This window comes from Elephas maximus, chromosome 12 (assembly GCF_024166365.1).
Source record: "Elephas maximus indicus isolate mEleMax1 chromosome 12, mEleMax1 primary haplotype, whole genome shotgun sequence".
Classification (NCBI taxonomy): Eukaryota; Metazoa; Chordata; class Mammalia; order Proboscidea; family Elephantidae; genus Elephas; species Elephas maximus.
The window spans coordinates 88,860,424-88,884,383 of NC_064830.1; positions in this window are offsets into that span (position 1 = coordinate 88,860,424).

Here is a 23,960-nt window from a genome sequence, read left to right on the forward strand (position 1 = left end):
CGGAGAGGAAGAACCGGTCGCCCCGCCTACGCCGCCGGCGTAACGTCGGGATGCCTCCGCATTTGTGTGAGGAGGTACCACGTATCGTTCGATTCTTCCGCCATTCTGGGGCTAGTGGGTGGAGTCTAAATGCAAAAAGATCCCCGGAATTGGCTAAGCCAAGGGTTCTACTCCTTTAAGCAGGTGGTAGGTTTTGTGAGGAGCTACTTTGGACCTTACCTGCTTTAAATAGAAGACTGAAGAGGATTGAAGTGTCCGAGTTTATCGTACTGGCCTTTGCAGATTAGCCTAATCATAAATCTTAAATTTAAGAAATTTCCATTATCTCGGGGCCGAGGTTCTTACGGTCTAGTTCAAAACCCTCCCCCCAACTCTGATAAAGCCAGCATTCATTCATTCAAAATTAGTTGGGCTTTAGGACATTTGGATACAGCGATAAGTAAACCACTTCCTACCCCCAGGGAAGGAGCTCTGGTGGTGCAGTGGTTAAAGCGCTCAGCCGTGCTAACCAAAAAGGTCGGCAGTTGGAACCCACCAGCAGAGAAAGACATGGAAGTCTTCTTCCGTAAGATTTACAGCCTTGGAAACCCTACCGGGCAGTTCCACTCTGTCTTACAGGGTTACTATGAGTTGGAATCTACTCGAAGGCAGTGGGTTTGGCTTTAGTTTTGCCCTCGAGGAGTTCGAGCTGTTTGTGGATTCACGCAATTAGATGAGATCTGTTAGATGAAGTACAGGGCACTGTGAGAACAGATAGAGGTGACACCGAATCCAGTGTTCCGTGGCATCAAAATTGAAAAGACAGTAGAGAGATGAATTTTTAGGCAGTGGGAAATGAATGTGACAAACAGAAAAATTCAGCATGGCTGGAATGGAAACCCTGGTGGTATACGTGGTTAGCTGCAAACCAAAAGGTCAGCAGTTCATATCCACCAGGCGCTCTTTGAAAACTCCATGGGGCAGTTCTATTCTGACCTATAGGGATGCTATGAGTCAGAATTGACTCAGCGGCAGTAGGTTTGGAGCATAAAATTAGAAGAAGAGGTTAAAAAATAGAGACACGAGGTAGGCAACCTGGGACCAGATTCTAAAGGCCCCCACTTGATCTTCAATGAAGTGGGGTGGGGCTTTTTTTAGAAAATGAAGAGGTCAGATTTGCAATGTGGAGAATGGAATGGAGAAGTGATGGGCATGTGGTCTTATCCAGTGAAATTTCTCATGTCTTAATCTCTCTTTAAACCCTATGGGCTAGTTCTACTCTGTCCTATAGGGTGGCTATGAGTTGGAATCAACTCGACAGTGAGGATTGAATCTCTTTTTGCTCCAGGCATTATTAGCGTTAGAACTCTTCCAGCTCTCCTCCCCTCCTGCCTCCCAGTTAAAAGGCAGCCCTTCTCTGGCACTGGGCTTTTTGGGTCTCTTTGGGAAGTCTTCTCTCACCTCAGTCTCACCCCAATTTCCAGTGGGTTAGGTTCCCGTTCTGTGTGCGTGGCCACTTTATTCTGATAGCTCATTTAATTATGTCTTCCTGCAAGTGTCAGCTCCCTAAAGGTTGGGATCTTGATTCTTACTGCCCTCTCTGCACTACCTAGCACGATGCAGGCAGTCAATTAAATATTTGTGAGGTAAATGTTTCCAAGTCGTATCTTAAAGACCTTCATTCTCCTGGGTGCCTAAGTAATACAGTCTAGCTTTTTCCTGGCATTACCTGCACTATCTGGTACCATGCTACCTCTTCAGTGCTCCTGCCCCTCCCCCTCAGATTCTAATTAAACTTTCATTTCCATAACATAACCCATTGCCATGGAGTCCATTCTGACTTGTAGTGGACCCTGTAGGACAGAGTAGAATTGCCCCGTAGGGTTTCCTAGATTGTAATCTTTATGGGCCAGATCCCCAGGTCTTTTCTTCTGCAGAGCTACTGGTGGGTTCAAACCACCAACCTTTTGTTTAGCACCTGAGTGCTTAATCACTGTGCCACTGGGGCTCCCTTTCCACAATATGTCTTGCCCTTATTCAGCCCTGCCTTTACATGTGTTGTTTCTTCACCTAGAATTCCCGTTTCAATTCTCTAGTTTTTTATTCTTAAGTTGGAGTGTCACCTTTTCAGACATCCTGTTATTTACTCCTTCCTCTGGACGTCCAGAGCACCATATTGGTTTTGTTTATATATGTGTGTCTCCTTTCCATTGGGATCATGAAGGGCAGGGACTGTATTTTACTCATTTCTAGATCCCTTGTGCCAAGGTCAGTGGCTGTCACCCAATCGACAAATTGGTAAATGACTGGAATGTTGTTTTCTTGTATGAATTAAAAAACTATATGACTATGATTTGATATGGAGCGATTGCCAGGATATATTGTTAATTGAGAAAAGCAAAGTTCAAAAGAGTAGAAACTATGGTATGAGGAACAAGAGAAGGAAATAAATGTATCCGCAAATTTTTGCAAAGAGAAATAGAGGAAGAATAACCCAGAAACTAATAAAATTGGTTACCTGTTAGGATAGGGAAAAATGGGGGTTCCTTGGTTACTGGGTTACACTCTTCTTTTGGAAGAAGACAACAGAGCTCCGATGGGGGGTGGCCAGGGGAAGGGACACTTCTTTCAGTATACCTTTTCGTATAGTTTTGACTTTTCAGATCATAGCACAGTCAACATATTAAAAAAATGAGATCAATAAGGATGGGAGGCTAAACACTGAGTACAGATGTAAACAAATGAACCCAACTATATCTCAGATGAAGAAAATAACCACATTGAAGGGAGAAAAATAGAACTAATTCAAGTAGCTCTTCAAGTGTCTTCAGCCTAAAGGAAAAATAACTGCAAAAAACCTCAACTCTAGTTACAGTGATAAAGTCATGGCAGTTCTGAAACTATTTTGGGGTATTGTAGAACTGAGCACATGAGTGTTGTTGGGAGCCAGGGTTCTCAGTGGGGAAGAAAAAAAAAAAGGAACCCAAACCCATTGCTGCTAAGTCCATTCCAACTCATAGCAACTCTACAGGACAGAGTAGAAACTGGCGCACACAGTTTCCAAGGACCACCTGGTGGATTTGAACTGCCAGCCTTTGGTTAGCAGCTGTAGCTCTTAACCACTATGCCACCAGGGTTTCTATATACATATATATACACATAATACATTCGCATTCATATCTAGTGTCCAGATCTTGCTTTCCAAATAGTATTTTTCAATAAAAGGACTCAGAGCTCCTTGAAGAAATGGTTGATTCCAGGGCAGAAGTAAGGAAGGTACAAGATGAGTTTGGAACATCTTGTGGCAGAAAACAAGTACTTAAAAAAAAAAGTGATAAGGAGATCAAAGAGACATAGGAGCCAGCTTGAAGAGGTTTTCACTGGCCAAACCTGGGACAAATTGTGCATCAAAATAAGGAAAGTAATAGATCATAACCCACTGAATAAAAGAAGAATCTGTGCATCCATGCTGTTAATAGGTATAAACATACATGCTTACATACGTAAAAGGAAGGCACACACACTAGAGAAAACAGATGGACGTTCTTCAAAAACGCCCGTGGCACGAGAGACAAAGGTAGAGGAACTCTTCCAGATTGAAGGAGGCTTAAGTGGCTAATAGCTAAACGAAACACTTGATCCTGGCCTAGATTGCGTAATAGAAAAAGATTGCTATAAAGGATGTAAATTTTCCACTGGCAAATTTGGAATATAGACTATAAACTATTGGATCTATGATAAATTTCCTGAATGTAACTGTAGATATGTATATTATTAGAAAATATGTACTGAATTTTTATGGAATAAAGGAACATAATATATTCAGCCTGTTCTTCAATGGTTTTATACACACACACACACAGAACGAAAAAACAAATGTGGCAAAACATTAACTATTGATGAATCTAGGTAAACAGTATCTTTGCCTTAATTTTTAAGTTTGCAATTACTTGCAAAATAAATTACACATAAGTAAATAAACCACCTAAACATATTTATATCAATATCTGTACATATGTGAGTATGTATATATATATACATGCACACATATGTCAATATCAACCACAAACATGATAAGTTAGCTGAGCAGTTTTAGCCCTCAAGAGTACCCCTAGACTGTTCCCCAGTGTTCTGTGCATTTTTTTTTTTAAGTGTATTGAGCAGTAACACCAGGTTGAGCCTCCAGTGATACCAGGACTTCATTTGGCTATATTCCTTACTTACCTAGACATATAAGAGTGGCTGCAGGGCAGATGAGGCATTCATTATGATGAAGGCTGACCTAAATATGTTCCCCTGTCACATATCCTACAGGGACATTTTCCCTTCCTAAGGGCCTGAGCTACGGTTGCTAACCAAAAGGTCGGCAGTTTAAATCCACCAGGTGCTCCTTGGAAACTACGGGGCAGTTCTACTCTGTTCTGTAGGGTTGCTGTGAGTCGGAATTGACTCGATGGCAATGGGTTTGTTTTGTTTTTTTAAGGGACTGAGCATTGCCTACGGAGAGGCTGCAGGAGGTAGCAGAAAAGACACAGGGTTGCGTCCTAGAAGACAAGAATTCTCGTTCTGCCTTTGTCTCTTACTAGCTGTACCAACTAGCAAGTCGCTGGGCCTCTGTCTCAGTTTGTAACAGGAGAGGCTGGATTAGATGGGGGCCCAAACTCAGATGCCCATGAGGCCAGGCAGGTAAAACAAGCAGGCACTGTGGCAAACTATCTAAAAAGGGGTCTGCTCTTCACTTCCAGCCAACTCTTGCCAGGTAGGGGTGTGCTCCAGTGTTGCCAGAGATGATTTCTTAGGAGCCAGAAGTCCAGATTTGAGAAACTAGAAGTTTGGATTTTTTGAACATCTTGTGGGCCAAACAATGCACTTTTGCAGCTGTTGGGTTGGACGAACTCCAAGATCTGCTGTTCTCCTTCACCAGTTAGAGCGTAACCCTGCAGCTGGATTCTTTCCAAAGCGGCTCCTGCTGTGGTCCTTCCTCTGCTAACAAACATCTTTGCCATCCCAATACGGTACATGGAGCTGCTTCAGTCCTTCCGAGGAAGGTGGGAGCACCCTACCTCTGCCTTTCCAATTAGTTTGGTTAATGAGTTCCATTCCTGAGCTTATCTTCCATCTCGTTTCTCATTTTCCTCCTAATGGGACTCCAGGCACAGGTCCCCAGAATCCCATCCTTTTCCACTCAATCACTTGTCTCCCCCCTTCCTTCCTCCCCTAGGTCGCACATAAACCTATCGATATTACCTCCCCTCGACTCTGAGGAGGAGTCCCTGGTAGCACAAACAGTTAAGCACTCAACTACTAGCCAGAAGGTTGGCAATTCAAATCCTCTCAGAGGCACCTCGGAAGGCCTGGCGACCTGCTTCCCGAAAGGCCACAGCTTTGAAAACCCTATGGAGCAGTTCTTCTCTGCGTATACTTAGGGTCACTATGAGTGGAATCACTCAACAGCAGCTAACAACGCATTGGTAATATCTGTTCAAAGGGCCGAGGAAAACCACTGGAAAGCATTTGTCTTGTTTTTGGTTGACTGTTGATGTTGCTCCAGATTGCCTGAAAAATTTGTTCAGCTGTTTCACTTTACAGCTCATAGTCTTAAACAAGTTTATTTTTTCTGGACACGTTTCTTCAGCTACTGCAAAAAAATACAGTTCAATTAACTCCCCATCAGTAAAGGGCTTTCCTTGCTCAGCTAGCAAGTAAGCCACTCCAAAATGGACTTTGGTTGCAGCCTCACTTTCATTTTTTTGTTTGTTTTTGTGAAAAATATTCTGCTATACTGAAATATTCTACTTTAAATTTTCTAATTTTTCTGACTGTTGCATTTCTCTAAGTTAGGAATATGGTGGGCCTGGTAATGTCAGTGTACATTGCAGAGTTCTAGGGCCACTGAATAATAAGCATGATGCTTTGCCATCTAATTCAGTGACAAAATAATTCACACTTGGCTGTCATTTTTCTTACTTGACATGATAGGTATGTACTGGTAATTATTTTTAAAAAAGTCATAGTATGATGATACACGTGGCATTTGAAACTCATGTCTGGTTAAACTGTCACTGTGATTTGTAGCATCACAAGCAGCAATGTGAAGCAATGAGAGTACCACCCCATACAGTCTGTCGCAACTGCCTAATTCTGCTGTCAAAGTTCAAAAGTAGTCATAGACAGGACACAAGCAAATGGGCATGGCTCTATTCCAATAAAATTTTTAAAAATTTGATTTTCACATCATTTTTACATGTCATAAAATATTCTTTTGATTTTTTTTCAGCCAATTAAAATTGTAAAAACCATTCTTAGTTCACCAAACCAAAAACCAAACCCATTGCCTTCGAGTTGATTCCAACTCATAGTGACCCTATGGATAGAGTAGAACTGCCCCATAGGGTTCCCAAGGATTGCCTGGTGGATTTGAACTAACAACCTTTTGGTTAGCAGCCATAGCTCTTAACCACTACACCACCAGGGTTTCCTCTTAGTTGGCAGGCTATGCAAAAACAGGCAGTGGGCTGAATTTGGCCTACAGGCTGTTTTACCAACTCCTGATCATGATTTTGCCAACACTGGTAATTCAGTAATGTAGTATCACGACTTATCCCCTGACCTATCCAACTGCCTACTTGACACCTCCACTTGGATCCTATGGTTATCTCAAAAAATCAGGCATATGTAATTAATGCCACTGAGTTATACACTTAAAAATGGTTAAAGTAGCAAGTGTTTTGTTACACACATTTTATAGTAAACCAAGAAAAAGTAACATGCAAACCCATACCTCTAGCCTTTTTCCTCCAAATTTTATTATGAACGTTTTCAAAAGTACAGAATTTTATAGGGAACATCTGAATACCTGCCAACCGGATTCTACTGTTAACGTTTTACTATACTTGCTTTATCACATAGCTCATTAATCAAACAGACTTTGGATGCCTTTCAAAATAAACTGCATACACAGTACGCTTCTAAATACTTCAAGGTAGAGCTCAATGTTTAAAGTTTGTTTTCTTTTAGGTAGAAGTCACATATAACGTTCTAGAGTTTTACTTATATGGAATAATATAGTATGTACTTTTATTTTGGTCTGGTTTCTTTCACTCGGCATAATTATTTTGAGATTCATCCATGTTGTTGCACATATCAACAGTTCTTTTTATTGCTGAGTAGTCTTCTATATCAAGGGTATATCACTGTTGGTTTATCTGTTCACCTGTTGGACATTTGGATTGCTTCGAGTTTTTTGGCCATTACAAATAAAGCTGCTATGAACATCCATGAACAAGTCTTTCATGGATATATATTTCCTTTACTTATGGGTAAATATCTAAAACTAGAATGCTGGATCCTATGGTAGGTGTGTGTTTGACTTTTTAAGAAACTGCCAAGCCATTTTCCCAAGTGATTGTGCTATTTTACATTCCCACCTGCAATGTATGAGAGTTGCAGTTGCTCCACGTTCTTGCCAACACTTGGCATGGTCAGTCTTTTTGCAATTCTGATACGTGTACAGTGGTATCTCGTTGTGATTTCAATTTGCATTTAAACCATTTTCTCATCTATTTATTTCCCATCCATATATCTTCTTTCGTGAAGTGTCTGTTCAGATTTTTTACCCATATTTTAACTTTTTTTTTTTAATTTTATTGTGCTTGAAGGTTTACAGCTCAAGTTATTTTCTCATTCAAAAATTTATACACATATTGCTTTGCGATGTTGGTTGCAATTCCCACAATGTGACATCATGCTCCCCCTTTCCACCCCGGATTCCCTGTGTCCATTCATCCAGTTCCTGTCCCTTCCTGCTTTCTCCTCTTACTTTTGGACAGGAGTTGCCCATTTGGTCTCGTATATTTGGTTGAACAAAGCCGTGTGCTTCATGTGTGTTATTTTTTGTTTTATAGGCCTGTCTGGTCTTTGTCTGAAAAGTTGGCTCTGGGAGTGGTTTAAGTTCTGAGTTAGCAGTATGTCCGAGGGCCATAGTCTTGGGGGTTACTCCAGCCTTTGTCAGACCAGTGAGTCTTGTCTTTTTTCATGAATTTGAATTCTTTTCCACATTTTTCTCCTGTCTGGGACTGTCTGTTGTGATCTCTGTCAGAGCGGTTGGCAGTGGTAGCCAGGCACCATCTAGTTCTTCTGGGCTCCAGCTGGTGGAGTCTCTGGTTAATGTGGTTCGTTAGTCCTTTGGGCTAATGTTTTCCTCGTGTCTTTGGTTTTCTTCATTCTCTATGTTTTCTTACTGCTGAGTTTTGAGAGTTCTTTATCTTAGATTAGATACATGCTTTGCAAAGATTTTCTCCCAGTCTGTGGCTTATTTTATCTCCTAAGCAGAAGTGTTTAATTTTGATGAAATCCAATTTGTAGATTTGTTCTTTTATGGATTATGCTTTTGGTGTCAAATCTAAGAATTCTTTGCCTAAACCAAAGTCACAAAGACTTTCTCCTATGTTTCCTCCTAGAAGTTTTATAGTTTTAGATTATATGTTTAGGTCTGTGATCTATTTTGAATTAAATTTTTTTTTTATGGTGTGAGTTACAGATTGAAGTTTTGTGGGAGCTTTTTGTTTGTTTCATATGGTTATCTAATTATCCCAGCACCATTTGTTGAAAAGGTTATCCTTTTTAATTTTAATTTTGCATTCCCTTAGTGCCTTTGTCAAAAATCAGTTGTCTGTCTTCAGACATGGATTGGACAGGACAATGGGTTGGAGAGGGATGCTGGTGAGGAGTGAGCTTCTTGGATCAGGTGGACACTTGAGACTATGTTGGCATCTCCTGCCTAGAGGGGAGATGAGAGGGTGGAGGGGGTTAGAAGCTGGTGAAAAGGACATGAAAAGAGAGAGTGGAGGGAGAGAGCAGGCTGTTTCATTAGGGGGAGAGTATTTGGGAGTGTGTAGCAAGGTGCTGGGTTAGCAAGGTGTATATGGGTTTTTGTGTGAGAGACTGACTTGATTTGTAAACTTTCACTTAAAGCACAGTAGAAATTATTAAAAAAAAAAATCAGTTGTCCCATCTTCAGACAGGGATTGGACTGGACAATGGGTTGGAGAGGGATGCTGGTGAGGAGTAAGCTTCTTGGATCAGGTGGACACTTGACACTATGTTGGCATCTCCTGCCTGGAGGGGAGATGAGAGGGTGGAGGGGGTTAGAAGCTGGCAAAATGGACACGAAAAGAGAGAGTGGAGGGAGAAAGCAGGCTGTCTCATTAGGGGGAGAGTAATTGGGAGTGTGTAGCAAGGTGTATATGGGTTTTTGTGTGAGACACTGACTTGATTTGTAAACTTTCACTTAAAGCACAATAAAAATTATTAACAAAAAATCAGTCGTCCGTATACATATGGATTTATTTCTGGACTTTCTATTCTGTTCCATTGATCTATTTGTCTGTCTTTATGCCAAGACCATACTGTTTTGAGTACTGCAAATTTATAACGGTACTTGAAATCGTGGTAGTGTTAGCTCTCTACTTTGTTATTCCTTCTTAGACTTGCTTTGGCTATTCTAGATCCTTTGAATTTTCATATAAATTTTAGAATCAATTTGTCAATTTCTAAAAAAAAAAAATGTCTGCTGGAATTTTGATTGGGATTGCATTGAGTCAGTCTATACACTAGTTTGGGAAGAAATGACTTCTTAGCAATATTGAGTCTTCTGACCCATGAACAAAGTTGTTGTTTTGCTATACACAAAAACTAACTCAAAATGGATCAAAGGCCTAAATGTTAAAACTAAAGCTATAAAATTCCTGGGAGATAACATAGGGACAAAGCTAGGGGTCCTAATTTTTGGCATAAATATACTGTCAAACACAACTGAAAATGCACAAGCAACAGAAGATAAACTAGATAAATGAGATCTCCCAAAAAGTAGATATTTATGCTCATCAAAAGACTTTAATCAAATGAGTAAAAAGAGCCTACATACTGGGAAAAAAATTTTGGTACTGACATATTTGACAAGGGCCTAATCTCTAAAATATATAGAAAACTTAACTCAACAACAAAAAGACAATTCAATCAAAAAATGGGCAAAGGACATGAATAGACTAAAGAGGACATTCAGGTGGCTAACGGACATGTTAAGAGATATCTGCAATCAGTAGCCATTAGAGAGATGCAAATCAAAACTACAGTGAGATACCGTCTATCCCTGCAAAAATGGCACTGACCAAAAAACAGAAAACAACAAATGCTGGTGAGATTGCAGTGAGATTGGAACTCTTCTACACTGCTGGTGGGAATGTAAAATTGCACAACTACTATGGAAAACTTTATGGCCCTCCCCAAAAAGCTAGAAATATAAATACCTTATGATCCAGCAATCCCACTGCTAGGTATATATCCTAGAGATATAAGAGCAGTGGCACGAATAGACATATGCACACTCATGTTCATTGCAGCATTATTCACAATAGCAAAAAGATGGAAACAACCCAAGTGCCCATCAATGGATGAATGGATAAACAAATAGTGGTACATACACACGATGGAATACTATGCAACAATAAAGAATAATGATGAGTTCGTGAAACATGACATGGATGAATCTGGCGAACATCATGCTGAGTTAAATAAGCCAAACACAAAAGGAAAAATATTGCATGATACCACTGTTATAAAAAGCCAAGAATAGGCATACACAAAGAAAGCAACATGCTTTGATGGTTACCAGAGATGGGAGAGGGAGCAAGCAGGAATTGCTTACTAGGTAGTTGTTAGGTGCTGTTGAGTTGGTTCCAACTCATAGCAACCCTATGTATAACCTATGTAGATAGTAGACGTGTTAATTCTGGTGATGGAAAAAGCAATACATAATATGGGAGAAGTCAGCACAACTCGACCAAGGTAAATGAAGACAGAGAGGTATGCAAGAATAAAGGACGACTACGGTAAATGCTGTAACATACATAATCTTGCAACAACAGTAATAACAAGCAAAAAATATGTGAGTGGTTACGTAGGTAGATACATATTCTATATGGGTGTGCATATGTATATGGGAGTACATGTGCATTCATATATAGGAATATTTGCGGGCATATGTATATATATACTTACAGATAAGAATGTATATGTGCAATACTTGTAGATACTGCACATATACTCATGTATACAATAAAGCACATGGGGGCACAGTTATGGATACTTCTTAGACTTATGGAAACACCTCATGGGATTGCTTTATCAGATTTGAAGGCTCAGAACCATGACTCATGGGACAACTAGGTCAATTGGTATGACTTAGTTCATGAAGATAATGTTATACATCCTAGTTTGTTTAAGTAGTATCTGGGGTCTTAAAAGCTTTCAAGGGACCATCTAAGATACAATTATTGGTCTCTTCCTATCTGGAGCAAAGGAGAGTAAAAGAAACCAGACTTGAGGAAGAAGTCCACAGGACTAAGGGACCACATGAACCACAGTCTGCATGACCCCAAGACCAGAAGAACTAGATGATGTCCAGCTACACTACCAATACCTCTGACTGGGATCATAACAAAGGGTCCCAGACAGAGCAGGAGAAAAATTGTAGAAAAAAAGTCAAATTCACAAAAAAGACCAGATTTACCGGTCTGACAGAGATTGGAGGAACCCCTGAGACTATGGCCCTAAGACACCCTTCTGAACTGGAACTGAATCCATTCCTGGAAACCACCTTTCACAAACCACAGACAGGCCCATAAAATAAACAGTAACACCAGAGAGGAACATGCGCCTTAGAACAATCAATTAGATGAAATCAAAAGGGCAACATTTGCCGAAAAGCAAAGATGAGAAGGCGGGAAGGATAGAAAATCAGAACAAAAGGAAACAGGGAACCTAGGATGGAACTGGGGAGAATGCTAACACATTGTGGGAATGAAACCAATGTCATGCAATATTTTCTGTACAAACTATCAAATGGGAAACTGATTTGTGCTGTGAACTTTCACATAATGTACAATAATTTTTTTAAATACAAGGAAAAAAAACTTGAATAGACCCATATCTTTAATTATTTTTTAAAAAATATTTTATTGTTTTGGGTGAAAGTTTACATAGCGAGCTTTTAAGACCCCAGACACTATTCACCAAAGTAGGATGCAGAACTTTGTGACCTTTTGGTTAGTAGCCATAGCTCTTAACCACTACACCACCAGGGTTTCTTCATGAACTGTGCTGGGCCAGTTGACATAGATGTCCCCTGAATCTGTGGTTCTTCACTTTCAAGCCTAGGAACTTCATTTCGTGAGGTGTTGGTTATGTCTAAGAAGTTGCCCTGACTGTGGTTCTTGTGTGGTCTCTCGTCTATATCAATATATAGTTAGCACCTACAGTTATGTATGTAGAAATATCCACCACCAATCCTTTATCTGTTGGTAGGTGTGTTCCTTTATATCTGTTTCTTCTTGAGTTAGCTTTGGTAATTTGCGTCTTGCAAGGAATTTTTGCATCATTTCACCTAAGTTGTCAAATTTATTGGCATAAAATTGTTCGTAGTATTCCTTTATTATCCTGTTAATATCTTTAGAATCTGTAGTGGTGTTACGTCTCCCATACCTGATACTGACAATTTGTATCTTTTCTCTTTTTTTCTTAGTCAGTCTGATTATAGGTCTATAATCTTTAATGATCTTCCCTTTGATTTTTAACTCTATTATTTCCTTTATTCCACTTTGGGTTTAATTTGCCTTCTTTAATGTAGTTACCTTTTTTTTTTTCACCCAGCTCTCCCCAGTGATAATATATTACATAACCATAGCACAATTATCAAAAACAGGAAATTGACATTGGTAAAATACTATTAACTAAACTACAGGCATTATTTGGATTTCACTAGTTTTTGCATTTTGCATAGCATATTGTAACGGTTAAGATTGTGTGTCGACTTGCCTGGGCCATGATTCTCAGTGTTTTGGCAGCCGTATAATGTTGTGATCACTTCCCTGTTGAGATTTGATATGTGATCACCCCCATGATGGGATCTGCTATGAGTAGCCAATCAGTTGAAAGGGAGTTTCCTTGGGTGTGTGGCCTGCATCCACATGTAAGTGGATGTTCTAGCAAGGCTGGGGGCCTTTTCTTGTTCTAGATCCTGCAGCTGGCTCCTGTTTGTCTGACCTCCGGCTCTTGGGACTTGAGCTATCAGCTTATCTGCAGATCCTGGAATTTGTGGATCTTCACAGCCTGAGAGAAGGAGCCCCACATTCCTATCTGTCTTTCTTGGTTGTTTCAGCTGAGAGGATAAATCTAGTTCCTGTTACTCCATCTGGCCTGGAAGCAAAAGTCCACCACACAGCTAAATTGTGTGTGTCATTTTCAGCAAAATCAGTCCTGTGGCTACAAGAAATGAGATACTTTTTGGGCTGTCATAGAAGCTCTCCGGTTCTCAGGTCATGACATAAGCTGAGAATTACAGGACTTATCCTTGTCATTTTTCTCTCTGTAATTAACCCAGTGCACTTAGGAGAATCCATCCCATACCACAGTCCTTACAGTCATCATTACTGGTACAACAGTCAAGTGTAGCAGCCACTTGTGCTCCCAAGACACATGGTTCTGTTGGTACTTCATCGTAAGCAATAGCTTGATTAATTGTGATGTCATGGCATGTCATGGATTACTAACATCCCACTTCCCATTGTCAAGGAGCTCAGCACTACACTCATACCCAATACACTCATTGGTTTGGCATGACCAAACCAATCCCAAAATTCTATACTTGTGGGCCTATCTTCTGGCACTACTCTTGATATCAATTCTGTATCAATCAGGGTCGAGGCATGAGACATAAACAAGGAGTAATTTAAATAGGGAAGTTTTAATATCAGGAATGATGAACTATTTACAGAGTATATTAGCTTCCTGTGGCTGCTGTAACAAATTACCACAAACTAGGTGGCTTAAAACAACAGAAATTGAACAGGGGAGGTCAGCACAACTGGACTAAACCAAAAGCAAAGAAGTTTCCTGAATAAACTGAATGCTTCGAAGGCCAGTGTAACAGGGGCAGGGGTTTGGGGACCATGATTTCAGGGGACATCTAAGTCAATTGGCATAATAAAATCTATTAAGAAAACATTCTACATCCCACTTTGAAGGGTGGCATCTGGGGTCTTAAACGCTAGCAAGCAGCCATCTAAGATGCATCAGTTGGTCTCAACCCACCTGGATCAAAAGAGAATGAAGAACACCAAGGACACAAGGCAATTACGAGCCCAGGAGACAGAAAGGGCCACATGAACCAGAGACTACATCATCCTGAGACCAGAAGAACTAGATGGTGCCCGGCTACAACCGATGACTGCCCTGATAGGGAACACAACAGAGAACCCCTGAGGGAGCAGGAGAGCAGTGGGATGCAGACCCCAAATTCTCATAAAAAGACCAGACTTAATGGTCTGACTGAGAATGGAAGGACCCTGGTGGTCACGGACCCCAGACCTTCTGCTGGCCCAGGACAGGAACCATTCCTGAAGCCAACTCTTCAGACATGGATTGCACTAGACAATGGGTTGGAGAGGGATGCTGGTGAGGAGTGAGCTTCTTGGATCAGGTGGACACTTGAGACTATGTTGGCATCTCCTCTCTGGAGGGTAGATGAGAAGGTAGAGGGGGTTAGAAGCTGGCGAAATGGACACGAAAAGACTGGAGGGAGAGAGCGGGCTATGTATGTAGCAAGTATGAGGGTATGTAGCAAGGTGTATATAAGTTTTTATGTGAGAGACTGACTTGATTTGTAAACTTTCACTTAAAGCACAATAAAAATTATATTAAAAAAAAAACAACAACAGAAATTGATTCTCTCACAGTTCTGGAGGCCAGAAGTTCAAAATCAAGGTGTTGACAGGGCTGCACTCTCTCTGGGTCACGAGGGGACAGTCCATTTCTTGCCTCTTCCAGCTTCTGACAGCTCTTGGCATTCCTTGGCTTGTGGCCATGTGGTGCTGCTTAGCCTTCTTTCTTCACATAGCCTTCTCCTTGTGTGTCTAATCTTCCTCTGCCTCACTTTTATAAGGTCACTGGTTTAGGGACAGTTGATTTGTGGCCTACCCAGGTAATCCAGGATAAGTGCTTCCTCTCAAAACCCTTATCTCAATCACATCTTATGCCATGCAAGATAATATTCAGGTTTTTTTTTAAATCATATAAGGTAATATCCACATTTTCTGGGGATTAGGGTGTGGACATATCTTTGAGGGGGCCACCATTCAACCCACTACACAGGAAATTACTACTAAACGTGAATAAAAGAGAGCTCTAAAAATACTTGAAGGTTGAGGGAGAGTACCCAAGCATCTTGATTATCTAGTGCTACTATAACAGAAATACCACAAGTGGATGGCTTTAACAAAGAGAAATTTATTCTCTCACAGTCTAGTACGCCAGAAGTCCAAATTCAGGGTGTCAGCTCCAGGGGAAGGCTTTTTCTCTCTATTGGCTCTGGAGGAAGGCCCTTCTCATCAATCTTCCCCTGGATGAACAGCTTCTCTGTGCAGGAACTCCAGGTCCAAAGGACGCGTTCTGCTCCTGGTGCTTCTTTCTTGATGGTATGAGGTCCCCAGCTCTCTGCTTGCCTCCCTTTCCTTTTACCTCTTGTAAGATAAAACGTGGTGCAGCCCACACCCTAGGGAAACTCCCTTTACATTGGATGAAGAATGACCTGAGCAAGGGTGTTACATCCCACCCTAACTCTCTTTAGCCACAGGCAGACATTATAACACATAGGAAAGTCACGAAATGGAGGACAACCACACAATACTGGGAATCATGGCCTAACCAAGTTAACACATACTTTGGGGGGACACAATTCAATCCATCGTGTTCCACCCTTTGGCCCCCCAAAATTCATGCCCTTGTCTCATGTAAAACACATTCACCCCATCGTATCAGAGCAAAAGTCTTAAAATCAACTCCAAGTCCAAAATCCAAAATTGCTTCTTCATCTGTGAAATCTAAAATACAAGTTTTCTGCTTCCAAAGTGTAATGGCAGAACAGGCACAAGATGGACATTTCCATTACAAAGAGGAGAAATTGGAGAGAAAGAAGGCATAACAGACACCAAGCAAGTCAGCAGAACACATTACATTAGACCCCAAGGCTTTGAAAATAATCCTCTGTTCTCTGAGACCATTTGCACAGTAGTCCTGCCCTTCAGACTCTAGGTGTTGGCCACACTCATTCTGAGTGGAGGCCGCTGGGCCCTGGGCTTCAGTTCTACCTTCCAGGCCCACTGGCACGGCAACTTTGTTCCCTTGGTTTTATGTGCACCATTCTCCTAGTCCATCTGAGTGGTGACTCCACCCTTAGAACACCAGAGGCCATGGCTCCACCCTCTGAAACCCCAGAGGTCGTGGCCAAACCTTTTGAGACTGAGGCAGCTGGGTGGCTTCCTGTGTTCCTTGGCCTTTAGGCCCTTAGGCCTCGCACCCACATCTACCCTGGGGGACAAGTGTTCTCAAGCTCAGTAGCTCCACTGACAAATGCCTGGAGGCACCCCACTCTGCCAGGAATCCTCCTGCGCCACAGGCACTCAGCTTTCTCATTCTATGGTTTGGCTCCAGTGGTGTCTGGCACTAGTCTCCTGGTTCTACTGCTGCCAGTCCTCTGCTACTGTTTCTCACCATCTGTGCCTTTTCCGGTGTTACCCGTGCCGACTGCCTTCTGAGTCTTCTATTCATTTAGTTTCAAAACCGCTTCCACAGTTTAGGTATCTGTTAGAGCAGCACCCCACTCTCACAGTATCAAATTCTGTCTTACTACTCTGGCGCTACTCTAACAGAAATACCACAAGAGGATGGTTTTAACAAAGAGGAATTTATTCTCTCACAGTCTAGTAGGCTACAAGCCCAAATTCAGGGCATCAGCTCCAGGGGAAGGCTTTCTGTCTCTGTCGGCTCTGGAGGAAGGTCCTTGTCATCAGTCTTCCCCTGGTCTAGGAGGATCTCAGCACAGGAACCTCAGGCCTAAAGGATGTGCTCTGCTCCCTGAGCTGCTTTCTTGGTGGCATGACGTCCCTGACTCTCTGCTTGCTTCCCTTTCCTTTTATCTCTTGTAAGATAAAAGGTGGTGCAGGCCACATCCCAGGGGAACTTGCTTTACATTGGATCAGGGATGTGACCTGAGCAAGGGTGTTACATCCCACACTAATCCTCTTTAGCCACAGGCAGAGATTATGATTTATAACACATAGGAAAATCACAAAATGGAGGACAGTCACACAATACTGGGAATCATGGCCTAACCAAGTTGACACATATTTTGGGGGAACACAATTCAATCCATGACACCAAGGAAGATACAAATTTGGAAGGGGGATGCTCTCCCCAAGGCTGGAATTCAGGCCACATTGGACAGGAGTGGCTGCAACCCATTGAATGGATGGAGAAGTTTGCTGGGTTGTCCTGGGCCAGAGTTGATCCATAAGTGGCAGGGTGAGACTGGTGGCCAGGGAACCATAAGCAGGAAACCTTCCCATTGGGGTGCTGGTGTGCCAAGGCTGTCAGGAAGGGAACCACGGGCTGGAACTGACAAGCTGGAAGTGGAGCGGCACTGAGTATCCTATGCAGTGCTGGTTGCCACAGGCTGCATGAGTCCCAAAGAAGTACACAAGAACCAAGAAAAGCCCCTTCTTCCTGCGGCATTCCTCCAGTGCCCTCTGCTGGTAAAGGAGAAAAGTTCAAGACCCAGCTGTAGTATAGCAAGCAGGGCATTGAATGGATTTGGAGCTGAGAAGGAATCAATTGATAGGGTCCCTATGAGTCAAAATCAAATCAATGGCACACAACAGCAACACTGTAGTAATAGTCATATTCTTCACCAGCATGTGCTTGCAGTAAAAACTAAATAACAACAACAACAAGAAAAACTTGTTGCCACTGAGTCCATTCCAACTCATAGGGACTTTATAGTACAGAGAGAACTGCCCCATAAGGTTTCCGAGGAGCAGCTGGTGCATTCCAGCTGCCAGCCTTTTGGTTAGCAGCTGTAGCTCTTAACCACTGCACCACCAGGGCTCCATAAACAAAATAAATGAACCCATTTTAAGAATGTCCTTTTTGAAGCAGTGAAAATGATGAATTTTATTAAATCTCAACCCTTGAATGCATAGCTTTTTTTTTTCTTCACTTAGCCTGGATGTTTAATTCAGAAGTAAATAGAAGAGTGGAGGAAAGTACATTCCCTTACGTGATTAAACAATCTTTGAATGGATCTGTGTCCCCATATGATATTGAAAGGACATGCTATATACCTTTTGGATTTACTGCTAAGCTTTGGAAAACTTTTTTTTTAATTGTATTTATTTTGTTGTTGAGAATATACAGAGCAAAACATACACCAATTCAACAGTTTCTACATGTACAATTCAGTGACATGGATTACATTTTTTGAGCTGTGCCACCATTCTCACCCTCCTTTTCTGAGGTGTTCCTGCCCCATTAACATAAACTCACTGCCCTCTAAGCTTCCTATCTAATTTTTCCAGTTGCTGTTGTCAATTTGATCCCATATCGATAATTCTTAAAAGAGGATAATGATCAAGCAGACATTTTTTCAGTAGTTAAGCTAAACCATTGTTTGGTTTTAAGACTTCAGGGGATATTTCTGGATTAAGGTTTAACGATTATCTCAGGGCAGCAGTTTCAGGGGTTCATCCATGGATGACTTCTTGAACAGCCTTTCATCCTCATTTATTTTATCTATAAAGTTGGAGGCTAGGGATCGCCCCCTCAGAAGTGTCACAATGTGGGAAAGGCATAAATTTACCACGTACATGATATTTGTGGAAAGAAGCAAATACTTTGTGCTTCCCTATTTTAATATCACTAAGGAGCCCCGGTGGCACAGTGGTTAAAGCAATTGACTGCTAATTGGAAGGTTGGCAGTTTGAACCCCCCAGCTGCTCCATGGGAGGAAGATGTGGCGGTCTGCTTCTGTGGAGATGTACGGCCTTGGAAACCTGTGGGGTTGCCGTGAGTCAGAGTTGACTGAACGGCAGTGGGTTTGATTTGCTTTTTGGCATTATAAACCACTGGTGTATTAAATACGTTTCCTCCTTCTGAGTAAAGCGCAGTGAACCACAGAACATCGTGCACAGTGAAACTTGACAGAAGATTAAATTGGCAGAATACTAGGTTTTATGATTTTTGATGTGTTATGAAGTATTTCTAATAATGTCAGTCAAATGTTCCCAGTTTAATTATACATATCTTTTTAATACTTGGTGTCTCTAAACGGGAAGTACGGATAAAGCACTTCCGTTGCAACTGAAGTACAATGGCTATCTCAAGGAAAGGGACTTGTGAGATGGAGTTGTGAGCTGAACTAGCCAATTTTTCATGGAACACCAGTTTTATTTGGAAGAATGACTGAAAGAAATTATTATTATTCATATTTGGGTATCTGCAGACATTTTTTCAAAAGTGAACTAAGTGAGCTTGTCACATCAAGGAAAAAACTGACAGCTTGTTACCAATGATAAAATTTGAGTTTTCAAGTGAAAATTACTGTATCTACCATCATACGCCTGACGACTTCTCAACTTAAAGATTTTTTTCTGATGAGATTAGTAGTGAAATTCACAGATGGGACTTTTGTTAATGTGTAATGAAAAATGTCAACATTTGGGAGATCTGTGTAACTCAGTGAACCAGTATTTTTTAAGTGACCAACATGTAATACTATAAAATAATGCATAAGGGGAAATAATGCACAAAGAACTAGACCAATGAATTTTAATGTAACAGTATGAAATATTCATTGATATGATTTTCCACCCCACATTTTTTTATTGTGCTTTAAGTGAAAGTTTAAAATTCAAGTCAGTTTCTCATACAATTATGTGACCCTAGTTGCTCTCCCTATACTGTGACAGCACACTCCTCCTTTCCACCCTGTATTTCCCATATCCATTCAACCAGCTCCTGTCCCCCTCTGCTTTCGCATCTCACCTCTAGACAGGAGCCGCCCATTTATGTATCTACTTGAGCCAAGAAACTCTTCACCAGCATCATTTCATGTCTTATATTCAGTCTAATCTTTGAAGAGTTGGCTTTGGAAATGATTTTACTTCTGAGCTGAGTCCGGAGGCCATCTCTTCTGGGGTCCCTCCAGTCTCAGTCAGACCATTAAGTCTGGCCTTTTTACTAGAATTTGAGTTCTACACCCCACTTTTCTCCTGCTCCATCAGGGACTCACTGTTTTGTTCCCTGTTAGGGAAGTCATTTGGAAACCCTGGTAGCATAGTGGTTAAGTGCTACGGCTGCTAACCAAAGGGTCGGCAGTTCGAATCTGCCAGATGCTCCTAGGAAACTCTATGGGGCAGTTCTACCCTGTCCCATAGGGTCGCTATGAGTCAAAATCGACAGCACTGGGTTTTTTTTTTTTTTTTTTTGGTTTTTAGGGCGGTCATTGGTGGTAGCCAGGCACCATCTACTTCTTCCGGTCTCAGGCTCATGGAGTCTCTGGTTTATGTGGCCCTTTCTTTCTCTTGGGCTCATATTTTCTTCGTGTCTTTGGTGTTCTTCATTTTCCTTTGCTCCAGGTAGGTTGGGACCAATTGGTGCATCCTAGATAGCCGTTTGTTAGCTTTTAAGACCCCAGATGCCACTCAGCAAAGTGGGATGCAGAACATTTTCTTAATAAACTTTGTTATGCCAATTGATTTAGATGTCCCCTGAAACCATGGTCCCCAGACCCCTGCCCCTGCTACTCTGTCCCTCGAAGTGTTTGGTTGTATTTAGGAAACTTCTTAGCTTTTAGTTTAGTCCAGTTGTACTGACTTCCCCTATATTGTGTGTTGTCCTTCCCTTCACCTAAAATAATTCTTACCTACTATCTAGTTAGTGAATGCTCCTCTCCCTCCTCCCCACCCTCATAACCATCAAAGGATGTTTTCTTCCATGTTTAAACCTTTTCTTGAGTTCTCATAATAGCGGTCTCCTACAATATTTGTCCTTTTGTGACTGACTAATTTCACTCAACATAATGCCTTCCAGATTCATCCACGTTATGTTTTGAAGATTCATTGTTGTTCTTTATCGTTGCGTAGTATTCCATCGTGTTAATATGCCATAATTTGTCCATTCATCTGTTGATGGGCACCTAGGTTGTTCCATATTTTTGCTATTGTAAATAGTGCTACAATGAACATGGGTATATATATACCTATTCGTGTGATGGCTCTTATTTCTCTAGGATATATTCCAAGGAGTGGGATTGCTGGATTGTATGGTAGTATCTTCTTTTTTATTATTATTGTGCTTCAAGTGAAAGTTTACAAATCAAATCAGTCTCTCACACAAAAATTTGTGTATACCTTGCTATATACTCCTAGTTGCTCTCCCACTAATGAGAGAGCACACTCCTTCTCTCCACCCTGTATTTCTGTGTCCATTCAGCCAGCTTCTGTCCCCTTCTGCCTTCTCATCTCCCCTCCAGACAGGAGCTGCCCACATAGTCTCATGTGCTTTCTTGATCCAAGAAGCTCACTCTTCATCAGTATCATTTTCTTATAGTCCGGTCTAATCCCTGTCTAAAGAGTTGGCTTTGGGAATGGTTCCTATCTTGGGCTAACAGAAGGTTTGGGGACCATGACCTCCACGGTCCTTCTAGCTCAGTCAGACCATTAAGTCTGGTCTTTTTATGAGAATTTGAGGTTCTCCTGCTCCCTCAGGGATTCTCTGTTGTGTTCCCTGTCAGGGCAGTCATCAGTTGTAGCCGGGCACCATCTAGTTCTTCTGGTCTCAGGCTGATGTAGTTTCTGATTTATGTGGCCCTTTCTGTTTCTTGGGCTCATAATTACCTTGTGTCTTTGGTGTTCTTCATTCTCCTTTGCTCCAGGTAGGTTGAGACCAATTGGTGCATCTTAGATAGCCGCTTGCTAGCGTTTAAGACCCCAGACGCCACTCTCCAAAATGGGACTCATTGCAGTTTTGATTTGCATTTCTCTAACAGGTAATGAGTGTGAGCATTTTCCCATGTCTTTGTTAGCTGCCTGAATGTTTTCTTTGGTGAAGTGTCTGTTCATATCCTTTGCCCATTTTTTAATTGGGTTATTTGTTTTTTTGTTGTTGAGGTTTTGCAGTATTTTGTAGATTTTAGAGATTAGACACTGACTGGATTTGTTGTAGCCAAAAATTTTTTCCCAGTCTGTAGGCTGTCTTTTTACTCTTTTGGTAAAGTCGTTGGATGAGCATAAGTGTTTGATTTTTAGGAGCTCCCAGTTATCTAGTTTCTCTTCTGGCATTTGTGCATTATAAGTAATGTTTTGTATACTGTTTATGTAATGTGTTAGGGTTCCTAATGTTGTCCCTACTTTTTCTTCCATGATTTTTATCATTTTAGATTTTATATTTAGGTCTTTGATCCATTTTGAATTAGTTTTTGTGCCTGGTGTGAGGTCTGAGTCTTGTTTCATTTTTTTTTGCAGATGAATATCCAGTAATGCCAGCACTGTTTGTTAAAGAGACTGTCTTTTCCCCGATTAATGGACTTAGGGCCTTTGTCAATTATCATTTGCTCATAAGTGGATGAATTTATGTCTGGATTCTCAATTCTGTTCCATTGGTCTATGTATCTATTGTTGTACCAGTACCAGGATGTTCTGACTACTGTGGCGGTATAATATGTTCTAAAATCAGGTAGTGTGAGGCCTCCCACTTTGTTCTTCTTCTTCAGTAATGCTTTACTTATCCGGGGTCTCTCTTTTTCCATATGAAGTCGGTGATTTGTTTCTCCATCTCATTAAAAAATGCCATTGGAATTTGGATCGGGATTGCATTGTATCTATAGATTGCTTTGGGTAGAACAGACATTTTCACAATGTTGAGTCTTCCTATGAGCAAGGTATGTTTTTCTACTTATGTAGGTCTCTTTTGGTTTCTTGCACTAGTGTCTTGTAGTTTTATTTGTGTAGGTCTTTTACATCTCTGGGTAGATTTATTCCTAAGTATTTTATCTTCTTGCCACCCCACATTTTAAACTAATCTTTAAAAAACAACTACCTATCAGATTTTGGTGTAGTATCAGAGAACTATACCCATGATTATCTGAAAAATACTTTTCTGTTTCCCAAATACATGTCTGTATGAGGCTGGATTTTCTTCATATAATTCAATCAGAACAACATATCACAACAGATTGAATATAGAAGCAGATATGAGAATCCTGCTGTCTTCTATGAGGCCAGATGTGAAAGAGATTTGCAAAAATGTAAAACAAGCTACACTTCTTGCTAAAATTGTTTTGGAAAATACAGATTTGTTTTTTCATTAAAGACCTTGTTACTTATGTTAACACATAATTAGTTTATTATTATTATCAAGTGATAGTTCACATTTAAACTAATTCTCAGTTTTCATGTATAACAGGATAAAATCGATAGATAAAACCTATATAAACTAAAGCTCGTTGGGGTCTTCAATAATTTTTAAGGGTATAAAGGTGTCCTGAGATAAAAAAAAAAATGTGAGATAGCAAAGTGACAATTAGCACCGTGCCTGGAAGCTTTCAATAAATGTAGGCTGAACTGAAGGAATTTTAAGAAGTCAGAATTTTGATGTGGCAATTGGAGAGCAGTTTCCTTCTAGAGGAGGGGGTGGAGTAGACGGCAGTTAAAGGTTGAAGAGAGAGATGGAGCTTCGGGAGAGGATGCGGCCTATGGGAACTAGTCTCTGTAAGTTTACAGTAAACCAAAGGAAAGAGAGAAGGTAGAAGCTAGAGCAGTAACTCAGAGTTGGGAGAATACTTTTTACAGTGAAAAAATTTCAACTGCTCATTTTTATAGGCCAGTGGAGAATGAGAAATTGACAATAAAGAAGTTATCTTGCAAACACCTCGCCAGACCTTCTCTCAGTAACCATCTCCTAGGTCCTTTCCATCCTCTGCATCTTCTCTGAACTCTTCATGGGCCTTTTCCATATTTTCTTTGACCGTTGACCTCTGCAATCTCTATAAACTGCTTTGTGCTTTTTCTGAACTTCAACCACTGAACCTGTTG